General features: G+C 44.4%; 1 protein-coding gene and 1 pseudogene across 13 annotated transcripts in view; one reads left to right on the top strand and one right to left on the bottom strand.

Annotated features, from left to right (window-relative positions):
- SORBS1 (sorbin and SH3 domain containing 1) overlaps nucleotides 1–17,738 on the top strand; it is a 239,256-nt gene that overhangs the window by 65,743 nt on the left and 155,775 nt on the right. Inside the window, exon 2 of one of the 13 annotated variants that reach the window (XM_029245035.1) lies at nucleotides 3,296–3,391. The exons of 11 other annotated variants lie outside the window; for them this stretch is intronic. The gene's annotated coding sequence lies outside the window, so the exon portion shown is untranslated. The remainder of the gene's footprint in view (nucleotides 1–3,295; nucleotides 3,392–17,738) is intronic. One more of the 13 variants, XM_029245036.1, reaches the window with a different exon arrangement.
- LOC114908666 lies at nucleotides 915–2,851 on the bottom strand (annotated as a pseudogene).

The following is a 17,738-nucleotide window of genomic DNA, read 5'->3' as shown; positions in this document are numbered from 1 at the left end:
TGGCCTTCTATTTTTATTTAAAATAAAAAGGAGTAAAGTGATGGTTGTGACAGTGTGATTTAGGGAGTGGGTAAACATACTAAGGATGTGCAACTCCCCCAAAGCCTGGATCCTTGAATCCTGCTGGAAAGATGCTGAACTAATAACGTTGAAATTGTTCTGGAGGGTGAAAGAGTGTTCTGGAAAAGGGTGAAAGATACCCTTTTCCAAATGAGTATCAGAGTCTAGGCATCACAATCACCTGAATAGTTCCTGTGCCTCCAAACCAGAAATTCAGATTTAATGGGTCTGAGGCCCAAGAAACTGTTCTAGTTTTCCAGGTGATTCTAATTTTCAGCCAGATTTGGGAACCTACCCACCAGTTAAGATCCAGGGATGCTTCCTTATTTTCTCGAACTGACCTTGACCCTGAACCCTAACCATGGCCATATATTTGGTCTTCACTCCTCTTTATGCCCCTTTCCTAACGCTTGTCTTTCAGAGATGCTGCCCCTTGGCTTTGCCTCAGCCTAGATCAGGGCTGGCGGCTCCTCCCTTTTTTGTCTGTGAAGAAAAGGGGAGCTCCACCTGGGCGTTTTGATGGGCAGATATTCTGGAACACTTTCTCACAAAACTTGCTGCTTGAGGCTCGGCCACATAGTAGATTCTGTCTGTAGAAATCCAGATCCTGAGATGGAGGCAGGACCGTCCTGTGATGGCACAGGAAAAAAAATCTGTTTACTCTCGTCTTAGACATCATGGAAGTTCTGGAAATACTGGAAGGCTCAGTGTTTCTACCCCCATGTTTCTTGGGTCCTGCAGACTCTGGCACAGTATTTGTTGCCCTGAGGATGTGAAAGGTGGGCATTGCCAGGCAGCAGGGCTGAATTGGTGGCTTTTTTTTTTTTTTTTTTTTTTTTTTTTTAACAGTTCAGGTCTTTTATTTTCTTTACACCTATCATGCCATGACTTCATAGGGAATGGGTTCCAACAATTCAGGCTCCTTTTCATTGGTGCTCACGAAGTGTGCTTCTCTGGGTAGAGCAGGCTGGCGCTTCAGCTGAACCCAAGTTCCTTTCTCTTTGGCTTCCTTCTTTTTCTGACCATTTTCCTTCACATGTTTCAGGAAGCTGTCTCGGCTCTTAGAGAGCTTAATATGCTCAATACGCATATTAATTCTCTTGGCAAGAATCTTGCCCTTGTTTACAACAATGCCAACAGCATGCTGGGTAACATTGTAGACTCTCCCAGTTTTGCCATGGGGACACTTGTGGGGCATTCCTTTTTGAACAGTGCCCATTCCCTTGATAACTACAATATCACCTTTCTTGTAGATTCGCATGTATGAGGCCAAAGGAACAACTCCATGTTTTCTAAAAGGCCTAGAGAACATGTAGCGGGTGCCCGTCCTCTTTCCGTTTGTGTTGGTCATTTTGGCAAATTACTGGAAGATGGCAGTTCCGACACAAAGGCTTGGTGGCATTGTTGGTATGGGCACTTGGCAAGATCAGCTTCCACGGGTGCACGTGTGGGGCTTGTGCATCAAGTCTCGGCAGATGTTGGGTCAGGTGGCATAAGGTGGGGGGTTTTAAGACCCATAAGGTGATACAAAATCTGGACAAGACTCAATCGGAGGGAGGGACTGTTCATATTTTTCGCTTTTACCCACACTGTCCCTGTCATTCCTTCCTTCCCTCGGTTCGCCCCCCGACTGCTCCACTCCCACCCCGCTTTAGGCTTTCCTCAGGCCTCTGTCCGTGGTGGGAAGCATCTCTTCACCTCAGCTGCACTAGGAGCCCCTGCTCAGGGCTCCCACGGCACCTGTGCTTACCCAGATCTTTATGTTTACCCGTTGTTTTAGAAGTCTTTGAGTGTCTAGATCTCTTACCCAGACAGAGCTACTTAGGGGCAAGGACTGGTCTGTTCATCTTTGTGTATCCATCACCTCGTGCACTGCCTGGCATGTAATAGGGTTCAGTAAATATCTGCTGAGGGAATGAATCAACACACGCTTTGAGGGGACGATATAAATAACCCCTCCACGACCTTGTAGTTGAACATTGTTCATTTATTACAGCGTTGATACCTATACGTAAGCTTATTGATAGCCTTGTATTCAAGATGCATATTAAAGGACATTTTTCTAGCATAAGGAGTGTTTCAGACAGTTTGGAACGTTAACTGAGCACTTTTGAAGTAGCGGATTTATGGTATTTGTGAGAACTATTTCTGTGCTTAAAGCAGTAACGTTTTATTGAAAATGTCACATTAGGAAACAAGCCCTTAGGGAACCTGATATAACTTACTCTTATATTCTTTGGCAAATGAAGGTATGGCAAGCATTTTAGTACAGAGTAGGTTGGATACTTCAACTGTAGTTCCTTGAATTGAGTATCTAGCTTGGAGGGAAACACACACATATGTGTGTGTGTGTGTGTATACACACAAAATTTGCTTTTTGCTTTGTAATATAAGATTACTGTGCAATGGGGCATAGCAAAAGAGTCCTGGATTGGACCTAGGGTCTAAAGGCAGAGCAAATTCTAACTGTGGGAGTGGGTAAGTTTTCTGCTTACACTTGTATGAAATGGGAGTGTTGTTCTTGTTCAGGGGTTGCAGATGTCTACAGGAGTGAGGTTGCTAACTTTAGTTGCTATATGTGCTATACCATTTTTTTTTTCCTCTTAGACCTCAGCCCCTTTTTTGTGTTCCTACTTTCGTTAGAACCAGAGGTGGAAGGAAATATTTCTGTACCCCGAACAAAATAACGCAAGGACAATGATCGCCACAGCTTTTCTCTGTGACGATAGGGAGTGGTAGGGACTGTGGCGTATTGGAATAGCCAAGCCTGCCTGTGAAGGGCAGCTGCTACTTAGCACCAGCTGATCATTTCCAGACATGAACATGGGCTATTTTGACAGATCCTCTTTTTTTTAAAGAGAAGCCCGAAGTCTGGGTTTTTATGTGACATCTCTGATTTTTAAGTTTTGGCTCAAATTTCTAGGCATATCCCGCAGATTAATATAATATCTCTGTAGGCTAGATGTGACCCACTCGACATCTGTTATAAATGATCTCTAGAGCCTCTTTCTGTCCAAGATCCATTGATTCTAATGGGGACCATTTCAACCAGTGAACTGAAGATTCTGTTTCTACTAGGCGAAGTCAGGGTAAGAAGGAAGCGGGGCTGGAAGATGAGGAGGGAGGCTCTGAGTCTAAACAGGGTGCCTGGCAATTGGTATTTGGATGGCCTCCTTGGAGAGAGGCCACAGGATGCCCGATTCACAGCAGATGCCTTGTATGTTTGTCATTGCAGGAGTGGCATTTATTGGAAGAGTTTGTGAGACCTTCTCTCTGTCCACAGCTCCAGGACCAATGCGTCTTTCCAGCACCTTAAACCACTGGTGAATATGTATGTGTGTGTGTGTTTTTTTTCCTGCTGCTGCGGTGAAGGGACATGTTTTCAGTGAACTGTAGAATGTGATTTTCAGAGAACCACACTGTCCTTTCTATTAGAGAGGGAAGGACACTGGGATGGGCCTATAGGCATATCTGGGTTCTGGTACCTATTTCGCTGCTTATTGTGGGATCTTAGGTGCATTGTTTGGCTTCGCTGGGCCCCCAGACAGAGAAATGAATCCTGCCCTGCTGAAAGCTTATATGAGAATGCTTCCAAGGGAATAAAATGAGCAAATACAGAGTAATCCTATTTGGCTCTGAGATGTAGAGCTGGGCAATTCTGTGCTAACAATGAGATGTGAATACATAGGTTGGAAACATGGATTTTAAATACCGATTTTGAGTCCTCCAGAGTGGTTCTTCAAGATATTTGCATTTTCCTTCCTACCAGTCCAGCTACCATTTTTTTAGAAAGATAAATTAACTGTGTTTCGCAATTACCTTCATTTTTATTTGCGATCAGATGATTTCACAGTTAACAAATGTTCTTCCTTTTTTCCCCCGAAAGAAACTTAATTACTCATCATAGCAGGTAAATGTCTTGCATCTGTGGCAGTTGAAAGAGGCAAAAATATATCCTTAAAATCAGTGTGTTCCAGTGCTGACAGCACTTTGAGGCGTGCTAGCTAGTTGATGGTGAAGGTCTCACGTGAGTACTGAGGGCAGGACACTGAGCCAGGGAGGCAGTATGATCCGTGCGTCTCGAGTCCAGCCACCCTTTGTTGAGAGAAGCTGGCTTGCTTGCTGCTGACTGCCTGGTCCGCTCCCCACGTGGACCAGGTGTTCTTACGACCCAGTGAGATGCTTACCCGTTGCATGGCCACCTGGGGAGCTTGCAGGGTGCCTTGGTGGGCAGAAAGGAAGGGCAGTTAGTCAGGCGCAGGGTTAGGGACCCAACTCAGGTATGGGAGGCTGACTGTCCCCATTGCTGTGCCTAAAGGGACACAGCGGACATTCTGGGTCCCTCAGTCAGAGACCCATCTGTTAGGAAGAACTCTGGGTGGGAGTCCTCAGGGAAGCAGATGGTCTCAGGCGGATGGGATGCTTCAGCCATTTGGTAAATATGTATGAATGCCTACTCTGTGCCAAGGCACTGCTCTGGGCACTGGGGACCCGGTGGTCACAGACAGACTGGAGCTTAGATTCAAGTGGGGTGACGAGCAAGAATGTGACCTCCATGAGGGCAGGGATCTTTGCTTATTCACTGCTGTCTTCTCAGCTCCTAGAAGAGCACCTTGAACATAAACATGGTGAGTGCTCACTAAATACTGTTTTGTGAATGAAGGAAATAACTAAGTAGATAATATAATTTCAAGTGATAATAAGTGCTATAAAAGGAGTGAGGGGTTCTTTTTTTTTTTTTTTTTTTTGCGGTACGTGGGCCTCTCACTGTTGTGGCCTCTCCCGTTGCGGAGCACAGGCTCCGGACGCACAGGCTCAGCGGCCATGGCTCACGGGCCCAGCCGCTCCGCGGCATGTGGGATCTTCCTGGACCAGGGCACGAACCCACGTCCCCTGCATCGGCAGGCTGACCCTCAACCACTGTGCCACCAGGGAAGCCCTGAGGGGTTCTTTTTGAAAGAGGTCTGAGAAGTTCTGTGTGTGTGAGGTGGGTGGGTAGAAATTTTGTGCAGAGATCTGGATGGAGTGCAGGAATCTGGGGGGAAGTGGTTAGCAGAGGGAACAGCAAGCAAAAAGAAAGGCCTTGGTGTAGGCTGAGCTTGGCATGATAGAGGGACAGGAAGGCAGCCAGTTTGGCTGGCCTTGAATGGGGGCTTGTTATGGGGAGAGTGATATGAAATGAGATCAGTGGTAGGTGGGAGCCAGATCTTGTAGGTATGATAGGAGTTTAGATTTACTGCAAAACCCAGAGTGTGATTGGATACCTTTTGAGAAGTTTGAGTAGAATAGTATGATCTTCTTTGAGCTTTAAAATTATTTCTCTGGGTCCTGAATGGAGAATAATAGACTTTGGGGGCAAGAATAGAATCAGTGTGACCTGTAGGAGGCCCTTCCGGCCTAGGCTAGAGATAAGGGCGTAGCTTGGATTAGCGTGGTGGTTATAAAATGATGTGAACTGGTCAAGCTCGGGGTATATTTTGAAGGCAGAGCCTGCTGAGCTGGGTGTGTGGTTTGAGCAAAAATAAAAGCCAAGAATAAGCCCAGTGTTTTTGACTGGGTGAATATAATGATGCTATTTACTGAGATGGGGACCAAAGAGGAAGGTTTGGGGAGGATCCTGAGAGTTCTGTTTGGGCATATGAAGTTTGAGATGCCCATTCGGTTTTCTTAGATTTAGAGTTGGCTGGAGCTGGAAATGGTACCTTTGAGCATCATCAGCATGTAGATGGTATTTGAAGCTATGAGACTGGATGCAATCACTCAGGGAGAGAAAGGAGGAATAGGTAGGATTTGGACATAGAAAAGAAAGGCAAAGAGTGGATTTTCCATATAAAATCCCTACTAAGAAGTAAATGAAGACACATGCTAATGAATAAGGGATAATTTCATGTAATGTAAATATAAATTATTCAAGTGAGATGATATGACAGTAGTAATAAAGCCTCACCTTATGTTAAAAAAAAAAAAAAAAAAAAAGAAATACTGTAACTCCCCCAAATCAAGAAAATTAGTTTTAGAATTGCATGATTTAAAATCTGGCCAGCTGAGTGAATTATAAACTGCATTTATGCATTTGGCACATGGCTGTCTTTGGCTGGCAAGCAGAAGGATCCACCATTCTTTGCCAGTAATAGCCTGTAAGCTACTCTGTTCTTTATCTGCGCTAGAACTTCTACAAGCCATTTTGATGAAGTTTAATTCACTGTTAATACATTACAGATTTTTTTCATTCTATGATCATATTCAAATGTTCATTAAGTGAAGGTTCACTGAGTGGAAAGCAATGCCCGAAAATCAGTAATTTTGCGGTGAAAGTTGTGATGTAATTTTATGAAAAGGCCACACAGTCACCGTGATTTGCAGGACCACAATTTAGGAAACATTTTGGATATCTTTGAAGTACAAAAGATAAACGTTACAAGATAATAAAGCTGCAAAAATAGACCTGATGATGGTTGAAGTGATGGTTGTAGTAGACGTATGTGTTTCAGGACCACCCATACCCCTTAACCATCATCCATTGATATGCGAAAATCATATTTTGAACATACACATTTTCATCTCTTTGTGGGCTTCTGGCACAAAATACAGCTCTCCTGTATTAGTTTTGTCCAATTCCCAGAGAAATTGCCCCACTGAGCTTCCAGCATATTCTCACTGGGCTCTTTGATTTTTGCGTTTTCAGGTTACCTGGGAAGTCTCTTTAGTCTGGGTATCTCCAGCCCCCATAGACACTTTTATCCCCTTCCCACAGTTACCAACTCAACGCCTGCTGGGCTTCGGGGCCCACCATCTCTGACTACCCTGTGAGCCTCAGGTTAGCCCCCCCAAAGACTTTTGAATATCCTCAAGATTCTTTTCTTTGTAAACATTTCCACTTTTTCTCCAGGCTTGTGGTTTTTGTTTTGTTTTGTTTTTTTCTTCAGGCCTTTTGTGGAAATGACAAAAGAACGGGAAACCAGTGCAGCTGTTGAGGGCAGTGGGACAAGCAGCGGGACAAGCAGCATTCTAAAATGTGCTGTTTCAAGTTGCCTGGGCCACGGGCAGCCCCAGCTTGCTTTTCCATGTATCTCAAGACCCTTGTGTTTTGGTGAAAATATTCTCAGTGAGACTTCTGGAGCATCTAATCTCTGGAAAATGAGCACTGATTGTGTAGCATTCTATGTCTGAAACCATTAATTTATGGCAAAGTGAAGGTTTCAGTGGAATGTTCATGACGATTGACACCAACCCTAGTTTCCTTTGTCATCTTAGAGTGGAACCTAAATAAGATTAAAAAGAATGAAACTGACTGGCAGTCATAGTAGGGAGGATTTCTCCTGTTTCCTTTTTAGTAAGTGATTTCAGGAATGAGAAAAAAAAAATTTGGTACCTTCCCATGCCCCTGGAGACTTAAGGGTGGTGGAGCTTTTTTAAATTTATTTAATTTTTAATTTTTAATTTTTTTGCGGTACGCGGGCCTCTTACTGCTGTGGCCTCTCCCGTTGCAGAGCACAGGCTCCGGACGCACAGGCTCAGCGGCCATGGCTCACGGGCCCAGCCGCTCCGCGGCCTGTGGGATCCTCCTGGACCGGGGCACGAACCCGTGTCCCCTGCATCGGCAGGCGGACTCTCAACCACTGCGGGTGGAGCTTTTTTTAAAAAAATTTTTTGAATTTTATTTAATTTTTTTGTACAGCAGGTTCTTATTAGTTATACATTTTACACATATTAGTGTATATATGTCAATCCCAATCTCCCAATTCATCACAAGGGGTGGTGGGACTTTTTAAAAAATGGTAGAATCTGCCTTAAGTTAAGAAAAAAAAAAAAGGCCAGGTATGCAGAATAGTGCTTCATTGCTCCTGTGAATGTGGACCATCTCAGGAGGAGTTGCTGGAGATAAGTAACCTTGGGGGGAGGCGGGAGGGAGTGGTATAGGAAGAAAACTTAGTTTTCACTCTATACCATTTTGTCCTGCTAAAATTTTTTGTACCATGTTTATGTATTACCTTTAAAAAGGATAATAGTGCCCCTTCTAGGTGTAATAAATGATCTAGAAAAATTTTAAGTTCCTTCACTACTTGGTTTTATCGTTACTCTTGCTCGTAGTGTATGTCAACCAAGGTCACTGCCTGTTCAGTCTCCATTGTCTTTATTCTGAGCCTTCAGGTACATCAGCAATTTGGGACTAGGCTTTGGTAAGAAATTTTCCTTTACTTTTATAGGTTCTTCTGGCTGATCTAAGGATTAAATTGACATGAGACAGATTAACAGGAGAAAACCAAACAAAAGTGTAGCAACATGTATACATGGTAGAGAGCCAGGAAAACTGAGTAACTCCCCCAAGTGACCAACTCCGTTGCTTTCAATACCATCCTCAGCTAAAGATAAAAGAGGATGAGCGTCAGTTACGGGAGGTGGCCAGGAAAAGCACTGTAAGCCAGGGTAAGGTTGTTATGTAGATCAGTCATCTTCTCCATTGTTAAGGGTTTCTGGAGATCAGATCATCCTCCTCTTCCTGGTATAGCCATGGAGACACCCTTACAAATGAAGATTTCCCTGATAAATGTTTCTTCCAAAAGGGTAACTATGATTTGGTTTTCAGAATTTTTCCCATGTCTGCTATTTCTTAGAAACTGTAACCAGTTTAAAATAATATGTCAAAGAGACATGTTTTGGGTGGCAAATTCTGTTCTCCTACAGCCTCTTTAACTTGAGTTTCTCATTTTTGCGTGTTACGAAAATGTCAGGCCAATTTCATTCCCCCTTCCCTTCTTTCAAAAAGGATTTAAGGTTGTTTCTGGCCAACATTTTATTCAGCTACTTTAGACAAATGTGGATTCAAATGAGGTGTAGTTGGCATGAGCTAAGCCACAAATTAATGTCTGTTTCAACTGGCCATCTCCCTGCTGCCCTTTAGCGCAGTCTTGTTGCACTGTGGAGCAGGCCATGGGATTTGGAATCCATTGTGGTTGATAGTTCCTAACCCCAGAGTTCAGTCAAATTAAAGTGATCATCCCAAATTCATTTTCCTTATCTTAAGAACCTCAGCTACTGTCAGAAAATGTTCAAAATGGAATTTGCATAAAGGGAAGGCTAGAATTCAATGTCTAGAACCAATGTGCTGGTCACCACACTGTTTGGAGTGTGTGCTGTTTGGGCGTCAGTTTCTACAGGGCTTATTGTCTAAAAGTATCTCCCTGGGCTGCCATATTTGTTTGTGTTACCAGAGGTTCTATAATGTTTCTTTCTGGCCAACATTTTTGTGTCCTACAAAGACATGACATCCGTTCCATGCAGCACCGACATTTCTCATTATTTGATGTTTCTCCAAGAGATTTACACATTTGATTTTATACTTTTAAAACAAACAGGAAGCTCTATCACATTTGCCAGCCAACCATGTGTAAAAACAAGATAGTTTCTCCTTTTCTATCTAGTCACTACAAATAGTGAGATACATTTTTTGCCCCCCTGCCCCCCAGTTTGGGGAAGTAAATGTTAGACTGTGCTTGGGGATGCCACTAAAACAGGGCTATCAGCAATCATTCTGATTGCTGCACTAATTTAGGCTAGGCACCACCTGATACGTGCTTCACACCAGTGCCCCTCGTCCTGCAGTCCCCTTATCAACACAGAGGTGACTCACTTTGTTTTCCTCACTCAGAGATTTTCTCTGGTCTGCTGCTTAAGGCAGTGATTAAATTAAAAAATGGTTCCTGCAGAGGTATGCTTGAAAAGAACGACTGCATTATTTATGCTTGAACTTGCACAATTGAACTTTCACTATTATAATCAGGTGTTGGTTCTTAGACTTTTTGTGCAGGGGGGGCAGGGGGCGGGTCAAGAAACCCTTTAAGGTGCATATGCACCTACATAATTTGCATAGATAATACTTTTACATTTTCAGGAGGTGACATTCCCCTACCCAGTTATCATGCCTTCTAACTTAGTCACAGAAACCATTAGCATACCATTATAAAAGCAGCTGCGTCTGGATAGCTCTGGGTGGCATTTCTGATTAGACAAAATGTTTAGGGAAAATTGCTATGCCTAGGGCAGCCTAACTTCAATGAAATTTGCAACTTCTGGAATTGTCCCATCATAGACTCAAAAGCTGGACATACTCTTATATGAATTGCTATTGTTTTAATAAAAAAGGAAGTAGAGGTACCTTTACCCTTCTTGCTTTCTAACAGCTAATTTCAACTTTTTTTCTCAAATTTATGTATTCCCCCATCCTCCTTCCTCTTGGGCAAGAGAAAAGTTATTATAGGGGAATATAGGTTTTAAAAAGAATATATAGAGATCAACCTTTATTTTCCAATAAATTAGTGTTTCTAGATGAATTTGCTCCCTGAATTAATCATGTTTATATAGCATTTTGTCCTTCAAACTAGCTGCCCATAAAACACCAGTGTTTTAAAAGTTTTTGAAGTAAGTGGCCAGAATTTTCAAAGTCGGGAAGTTTCACGTGATTTGATTTCTAGCTGCTCTTGAGAATTAGAATATCTAGCAGTGTTGGGCCATATTCTTGCATGGAATAGCGTGGCCTGGAGTGGAGCAGCCCTGAATCCCATCGTGTGGGAGTATATGAGTACCAATTTGCTGCAGTTCCACACCATCATTTGTTATCTGGTTGGCCTTCTCGGCCTATTGGTTTTGTAACCCCTGACTTTCAGTGTCAGTTTAAAATCTTATCTTCACAAATCAAGGGATCTTGAGGTTCAGCAAAACATCATTTTTGTATCCTCCCCCCTTTTTTAAAAATAAATTCATTTATTTATTTTTGGCTGCGTTCGGTCTTCGTTGCTGCGCGCGGGCTTTCTCTAGCTGTGGCAAGCTGTGGCTACTCTTTGTTGCAGTGCACGGGCTTCTCATTGCAGTGGCTTCTTGTTGTGGCGCACGGGCTTAGTTGCTCCACGGCATGTGGGATCTTCCCAGACCAGGGCTCGTACCCGTGTCCCCTGCATTGGCAGGCAGATTCTTAACCACTGCGCCACCAGGGAGGCCCATTGGTATCCCCCTTTTAAAATAATGGAAACTGCATTTAAAATGATAGAAAAACAGTTGGCTGTGGAGTGAAACAATTTTTTTTCCTTAAAGAGATTTGTGCATTTTTAAGCAAGAGGGGAAGGAAAGAAAGCAATAATGTAATTTGTTTAGTATTCTTTACAGTTATCATATCATTATATTAGTTTTGAAACATATCGTGTACTCTGTATAATGTGGTTTGCTCATAAAATTATCATGTTGGAAACATTTATACAAATCTACTAATCACATTTGCTCTTAAATTGTTCCAGTTTTTTTTTCTTCTTCTTCTTCTTTCAAACAGAACTGAACTACTGAACTTGAAGGAGCTTGAACATTTCTTAATCTCCCTTTTTACAGTAAGCAGACAAAAATATAAAGCAGAATTATTAGTTTTTTTTGGGCCCTGGTACCTTCCAAAGTATTCAGTAGATTATAGGCAAGGAGCTTCATACAAACAGAAGCCAACAAACCATCCTCAAACTTTAATAACTGTGTGAATTTAATCTAAATCATTCCCCTTTTACGAGCTACTGTGATCAGTTTGATTCTAATAACACCCTTTTCCTCCTAAAATCATTCTTGTAAACTTCCGAAAACTAAACGCTAGCCAGAATGGAGACAGCCTCTTGATCCTTTTTCATTTTTAGCTGCTTGGCTTTAGGGTGAAAGATCATCAGAGACTCTTGGTTTACTGGACTGACTAAAGAGGAGACGGGAGCTCTCACTCTGGCCACCTGCTGGGCCCTGAATTGCCACCTACCCTAGGACAACCCACCCTCCCTGGGCTTCGTTTGTTTCTTATGTAGAATGAGATCATGTTTGGGTTTCACTCAAACTCTTAACAGTCAAGAATTCTGTTCTGTCACATGCTCTGCCCACTCAGAGCTGTGCATGAGCTCCGGGAAACTTTGGGGTACCGACTACGTAACCAGCTCTGTGGGGCTGGAAGAGCAGCATCTCAATGGGAAACTGCTAGGTGGCATTTCGGGGGGCTCCAACGAGCTCCGATTCTTTATGACTCAGCGCAGAAAGAATTCAGCCAGAGGCAGTGGTAGATAAGAAGTGATTTATTAGAATAGGATGCTTGTGAGGTTTACAAGCGGGTGGACAAGAGGGTGCCATGCCCCAAGAGCTTAGTGGGCTACAGTTTTATAATCAAAGGAAAAGTGGGGAGGGGGAAAAGACCACCTTCTTCCTCATTCTTCAGTAGACATCACGCTTCCATCATCAGCTCCTCCTGCAGGTTGGGCGGGGGAGTTTTCTTGTCTCTACATGGTCAAGCTCGGACTGTCATGGCACTATGGAAAAATTATTTCAGGTCTCAGTACAATGAGGGTCTTTCACTTTGAAATGTCACCTTCCATAAATTATTGTTTTTTATGTGTGCAGCCAACATGTCCTAGGGGTCATTAACTTACTGAGCTCACTGGGCAGGATGTGGCTCTCTTGCCACCATTGTTTTATTGTTTGGGGGCATGTCTTGTGCTTCAGTTGCATGGTTTTATTGCTAAGCAAGCCTGCTTTCTTGAGTGATCATTAACTTACAGGGGTCTCCCGTGTTTTTTTCTACTTACAATCCCCTAGTGGGATTAACTGGTTTTTTAAAAAATATTTTGTGGCAAGTGGGATCTTTTTTTTTTTAAATTAATTATTTTTGGCTGCGTTGGGTCTTCGCTGCTGTGCGTGGGCTTTCTCTAGTTGCAGTTAACCGGGGCTACTCTTCATTGTGGTGCTCAGACTTCTCACAGCGGTGGCTTCTCTTGTTGCGGAGCACAGGCTCTAGGTGCGCGGGCTTCAGTAGTTGTGGCTCACGGGCTCTAGAGCGCAGGCTCAGTAGTTGTGATGCACGGGCTTAGTTGCTCCGCGGCATGTGGGATCTTCCCGGACCAGGGCTTGAACCCGTGTCCCCTGCACTGGCAGGTGGATTCTTAACCACTGCACCACCAGGGAAGTCCCGGCAAGTGGGATCTTCGTTGTGGAATGTGGGATCTTTTAGTTGCAGCATGCATGTGGAATCTAGTTCCCTGATCAGGGATAGCACCGGGCCCCCTGCATTGGAGTCTTAACCACTGGACTACTAGGGAAGTTCCGGGATTAACTATTTAATCACCTACTTTGTTCCTTTACTCTGTCCCTATCAAATGGAGGAGGGTTTCTAATGCCATTTCTTCCTCGTAGTTACCTGGAATAAACGTGAGAGAACTAAGTGTAAGGAGTTGTGTACTCAGGAGCTCGTGGCGTTGCCCTGACCTTGCAGCACTGTGGGAAAGCTCTCTAGCTCTGTTTAGTAGATGGTGTGGAGGTGATCTGGGCAGAAGTATTTATCTTCCTGGCATTCTGTAGCATACTTCCGTTGCTCGGTACTCCCAGTCTATAAGCTGACCCCTGTTCACTGGTCAGACTACCCGACACTCGAATTTATCAATCTTAGGTGATACTTTTCCTTTATTTCTTGGTATCAGGTCCAACACCAGTTGCAGACCGTCTCTTGTCCATTATGAGTCAAAATTGTTGACCAGAGCAAAAAATAAATAAATGGCAGGCAGAGAAGTGCTGGCAGAGTAAACAATACACATTGTGGAACATGTCACCACGGGGCGGTGCCCTGGGTGTTTTGCTTGGGGCTGTGTCGTCTGAGACTGTGTTGTGCTGTTCTCCTTTGGCTGAGAACTTACACTGGCACTGAGAGCGTGGAAAAATAAACAACTACACACACAGTGCAGTGTAACATACAGCAATATATGGAACCTATTGAGTATGCATTTATATTAAATATATTGTGTTTGGGGGAAATTTATTTCAGAAATAAAAGGCACTAAAATGTTTCAGTGCTGCTTAGGTTGGCATTAAATGGACTGTGTGTAGAGGAACAAAGCAGGGACCAGAGACTAGGCTCGTGAAGGCCTTGCCATTGTGTTATAGAAAAGGTCTTTTTGGCAGAATCCTAGGCTGCATTCTCGGTTCACGTGCCTGAAGGTACTATGTATTTGCAGCTCAGAATCAAAATCTGTTTACCTGTTTCTTCAAAAAACAGTTATGGAGTACCTAATAGTATTTGCGTAATGCCTTTTGGTGTGCAGGGTACATACATTCACCTCATCCCACTGAAGTGTGCTGTTTCAGAGCCCAGTCAGATGCATGGGCAACAGCCTGTATGGGTGGATGACTGGTTTCTGTTTCTTTTTAATTTCTTTTGTACTCATGAGCAGAGATCCCCACAGCTTGGCCTGGGCTGTGTAGGAAGGAGCTTGGGACAGGTGGCCAGAAGGATTGCTACAGGAGCAGTGCTTGGACAGGCATTCCCAGGAACGGAGGAGGTGGGGGTCATCTACTGAGCATGAGCGGGGTAGGGGGGATGCAGCCGTGGCTCTGCGGAAGATGGAAACTATTTGGAACAGCTGTCATGGGTTGGGCACTAGGGGCCAAGCAGGAGTTGAAGGCAAGGCCTGCTGAGTGACTGCGTAGAAGCCTGTGTGTAAAACAGGTGTGGTTTGGCCATGTGACTCAGGGAAACGGAACTGCTGGGGGGCAGGGGTTGGGTGGTTGCTTGATGGCTGACCCGGTGTTGGCCTAGGGAGATGTTAGGGTGAACAGCAGGGGACTGGGGGGAGCCTGGGGGTGCTGACAAGAGCTCTTCTTAGTATGGCTTATAAGGCCCTTTATCTCTGAACTCCTCCCATCGTGTGTGCCCTATTGGGCCACTCCTGTGTGCTTCTGTACATATTATTCCTTCTGCCCTTTCCTATGGCCTAATGACCTCCTACTTCAGGTGCTGGCCTGGGCATCACTTCTGGGAAGCTGTTGCTGATTGCCCTCTTCCTCTGCTGGGTCAGCTGACCCTTCACCCTGTCCACACATCTCTCCCTTTGTACTGCAGGAGCTTGTTTACAGGCTGCTGGCATAACGTGGGTTGGAAGGTTCCTTGAGTGCAAACTGTTCTAGTACCCAGCAGAGCACCTGACACACAGAAGGTGTTCAATAGAAGGGGGCGTGACTGCTTTGCTACAGCGTTTAGTGGTGTAACAGAATGTTATAACTGGAAGAAAACTGAGGGCAGCTAGTCCAACTCATTCATTTTACTTTATTATATATATATTCTTTTCCATTATGGTTTATCATAGGATATCGAATATAGTTCCCCGTGCTATACAGTAGGACCTTGCTATTTTTTCATCCTGTATATACTAGTTTGCATCTGCTAATCCCAGACTCCCAATCCTTCCCTCCCCCTTGGCAACCACAAGTCTGTTCTCTCTGTGAGTCTGTTTCTGTTTTGTAGATATGTTCATTTGTGTCATATTTTAGATTCCACATATAAGTGATATCATATATTTGTCTTTCTCTTTCTGACTTACTTCACTTAGTATGATAATCTCTATATCCATTCATATTGCTGCAAATGGCATTATTTCATTCTTTTTTGTGGCTGAGTAATATTTCTTTGTATATATATACCATATCTTTTCTTTTTTTAAACATCTTTATTGGAGTATAATTGCTTTACAATGTTGTGTTAGTTTCTGCTGTATAACAAAGTGAATCAGCTATGTGCATACATATATCCCCACATCCCTTCCCTCATGCATCTCCCTCCCACCCTTACCATATCTTCTTTATCCACTTATGTGCTGATGGACATTTAGGTTATTTCCATGTCTTGGCTCTTGTAAATCAAATCCTTCATTTTATAGTTCACAGAGAACTAAAACTCAGAGAGGTTGAGTGGCTGACCTGATGTCACACAGCTTTGCTCAGGGCAGAGCCAGGACTCAGAGTCGCCTCCTCTGACTCCAAATGCCATGTTCTTTTCACTCTACCACAGCAACCTCCAAATTGTCTGTGGATGACTTTTAAGTGTGTGAAGGTCACGAGCCTCTGCCTCTGCTTAGCGCCTGGGTATAGCCTCCTGTCACTATTCATAGCGGTCTGTTATCTCATTTTTCTTGTCGAGAGGAAGGCTGCGTCCTGACAGCGCTTTTCCTCTGCTTGGTGCCAGGTTTACAGCGGCTCTTACCTCACTGCTTCCCCTTCCCTTTCCGGGTTTGTCCTAGTTTACCTTTGGGGGTGAGCATCAGCAACTGTTTCTAAGTAAACAGAGGGATTGCAGATTCAGGACTTGTGGTTTCAGACACTCAGTGCTTTTGCTTTAGCTTGTCCTCTTCTGGCTGCTGTCACTCCTGCTCCTGTCTTCAGATTGAGCTGCCTTAACATGTGCTAAAGACTGCTAGTGCCTGGTGGAAGTTTCCTTCTTGGAGCACGCAGAACTGAGAGAGCACTGGAAAAGGGGAGCCATGGGGGAAGAGAAGGTGGACACTTACCTGCACCATTGTGTATCAGTTGGAAAAAAAAAATAACCTCTTGGTTTTCAGACCCATCCCTGGAGTATGGGATACTAGGTGGAGTGTCTAGAAATGCTTGTTTGTATATTTTCCATCTCCAAAATGTGTCTCTGAGCTTTTGGACAGTATCTGAGATTTAGAATGTTCTGTTTAGGGTTAAAGTCTCAGCGTGACAGAGGGTGGAGTGTGGCTGGTCCCCTTACTGCCTGTTCGTGGATGATGCAGTTTTGTGAGGTTGGTTCCAGTTCATTGCGGATCGTCTGAACTCTCTACCCATCACCTTTGGTCCAGAGTACCTCGGGGTCAGTTTCAGGAATGGAAGGTCCACTCATTGAGCACAGGGGATAAGGGGTGACTGGTTTGAACCTTTTGGTTCCTCTGGGAACTAACCAAATAGTACATGATGAAAAAAATGCTCATTTTGGAAAAAGTACTTTGAAGACCAGGGTCTTCAAATTCTTCATGACTTTAGGGAATTCAGCAGCACTGCTTCCCTTAAGCACCTCCCCCTCCCCCGCTTTTAAAAGTAAGAACTAGGGCTTCCCTGGTGGCGCAGTGGTTGAGAGTCCGCCTGCCGATGCAGGGGACAGGGGTTCGTGCCCCGGTCTGGGAAGATCCCACATGCCGCGGAGCGGCTGGGCCCGTGAGCCATGGCCGCTGAGCCTGCGCATCCGGAGCCTGTGCTCCGCAACGGGAGAGGCCACAACAGTGAGAGGCCCGCGTAGCGCAAAAAATAAAAAAAAAAAAGTAAGAACTAGGTGATGCCTCCTTTAGCTCAGAAATCCTGTGGCTTCGGATGAGCCCGGTGTCTGTGGTCTTAGGGGTTTCTGAAGCCGCTTCGGACCTTCTTGGCTCCCAGCCACTTGGGAGCCTGTTTCTGATTCTCTCTGGGTTGGTCTTGAGTTCCAGGTATTGAACTGAAAGTACATCAGCCAAGGGTTTGGACTGCGTCAGAAGTATTTTGATTTGCTGTATTCTCTGCTTGGCATGTACTCATTTCCTTCAGGGGCATCCCCTTCCTTGGAATAAATAACTCCCAAGATGCTTGTCTCACTGAACTAAGAAGGCATTCCAGCCAGGCGTTTCCATTCGGGGATCTTGGCTTGTCAGCCACAGGTCACTGGGTGAAAAGGATGTCACCCCATTTGAAACGCTCCTGACACCCACTCCTTCCTGACCCACTCCCGCCAGCAGTGGTCCTCATCCTGGCCAGTTTTGAGAGTGACCAGCTTGAGACAGAACCAGCTTTGACAACAGCAGGTGTGGACCAGATACTACTGTCCTTTGTTCAGCATCAACGCATTCCCTGCTCCTGTGGCC

This window comes from Monodon monoceros, unplaced genomic scaffold, assembly GCF_005190385.1.
Source record: "Monodon monoceros isolate NGI ecotype Baffin Bay Population unplaced genomic scaffold, NGI_Narwhal_1 Super_Scaffold_4, whole genome shotgun sequence".
Taxonomy (NCBI): domain Eukaryota; kingdom Metazoa; phylum Chordata; class Mammalia; order Artiodactyla; family Monodontidae; genus Monodon; species Monodon monoceros.
Note: the sequence above shows the minus strand (reverse complement) of the source record. Positions and strands in the feature narration are given on the sequence as shown.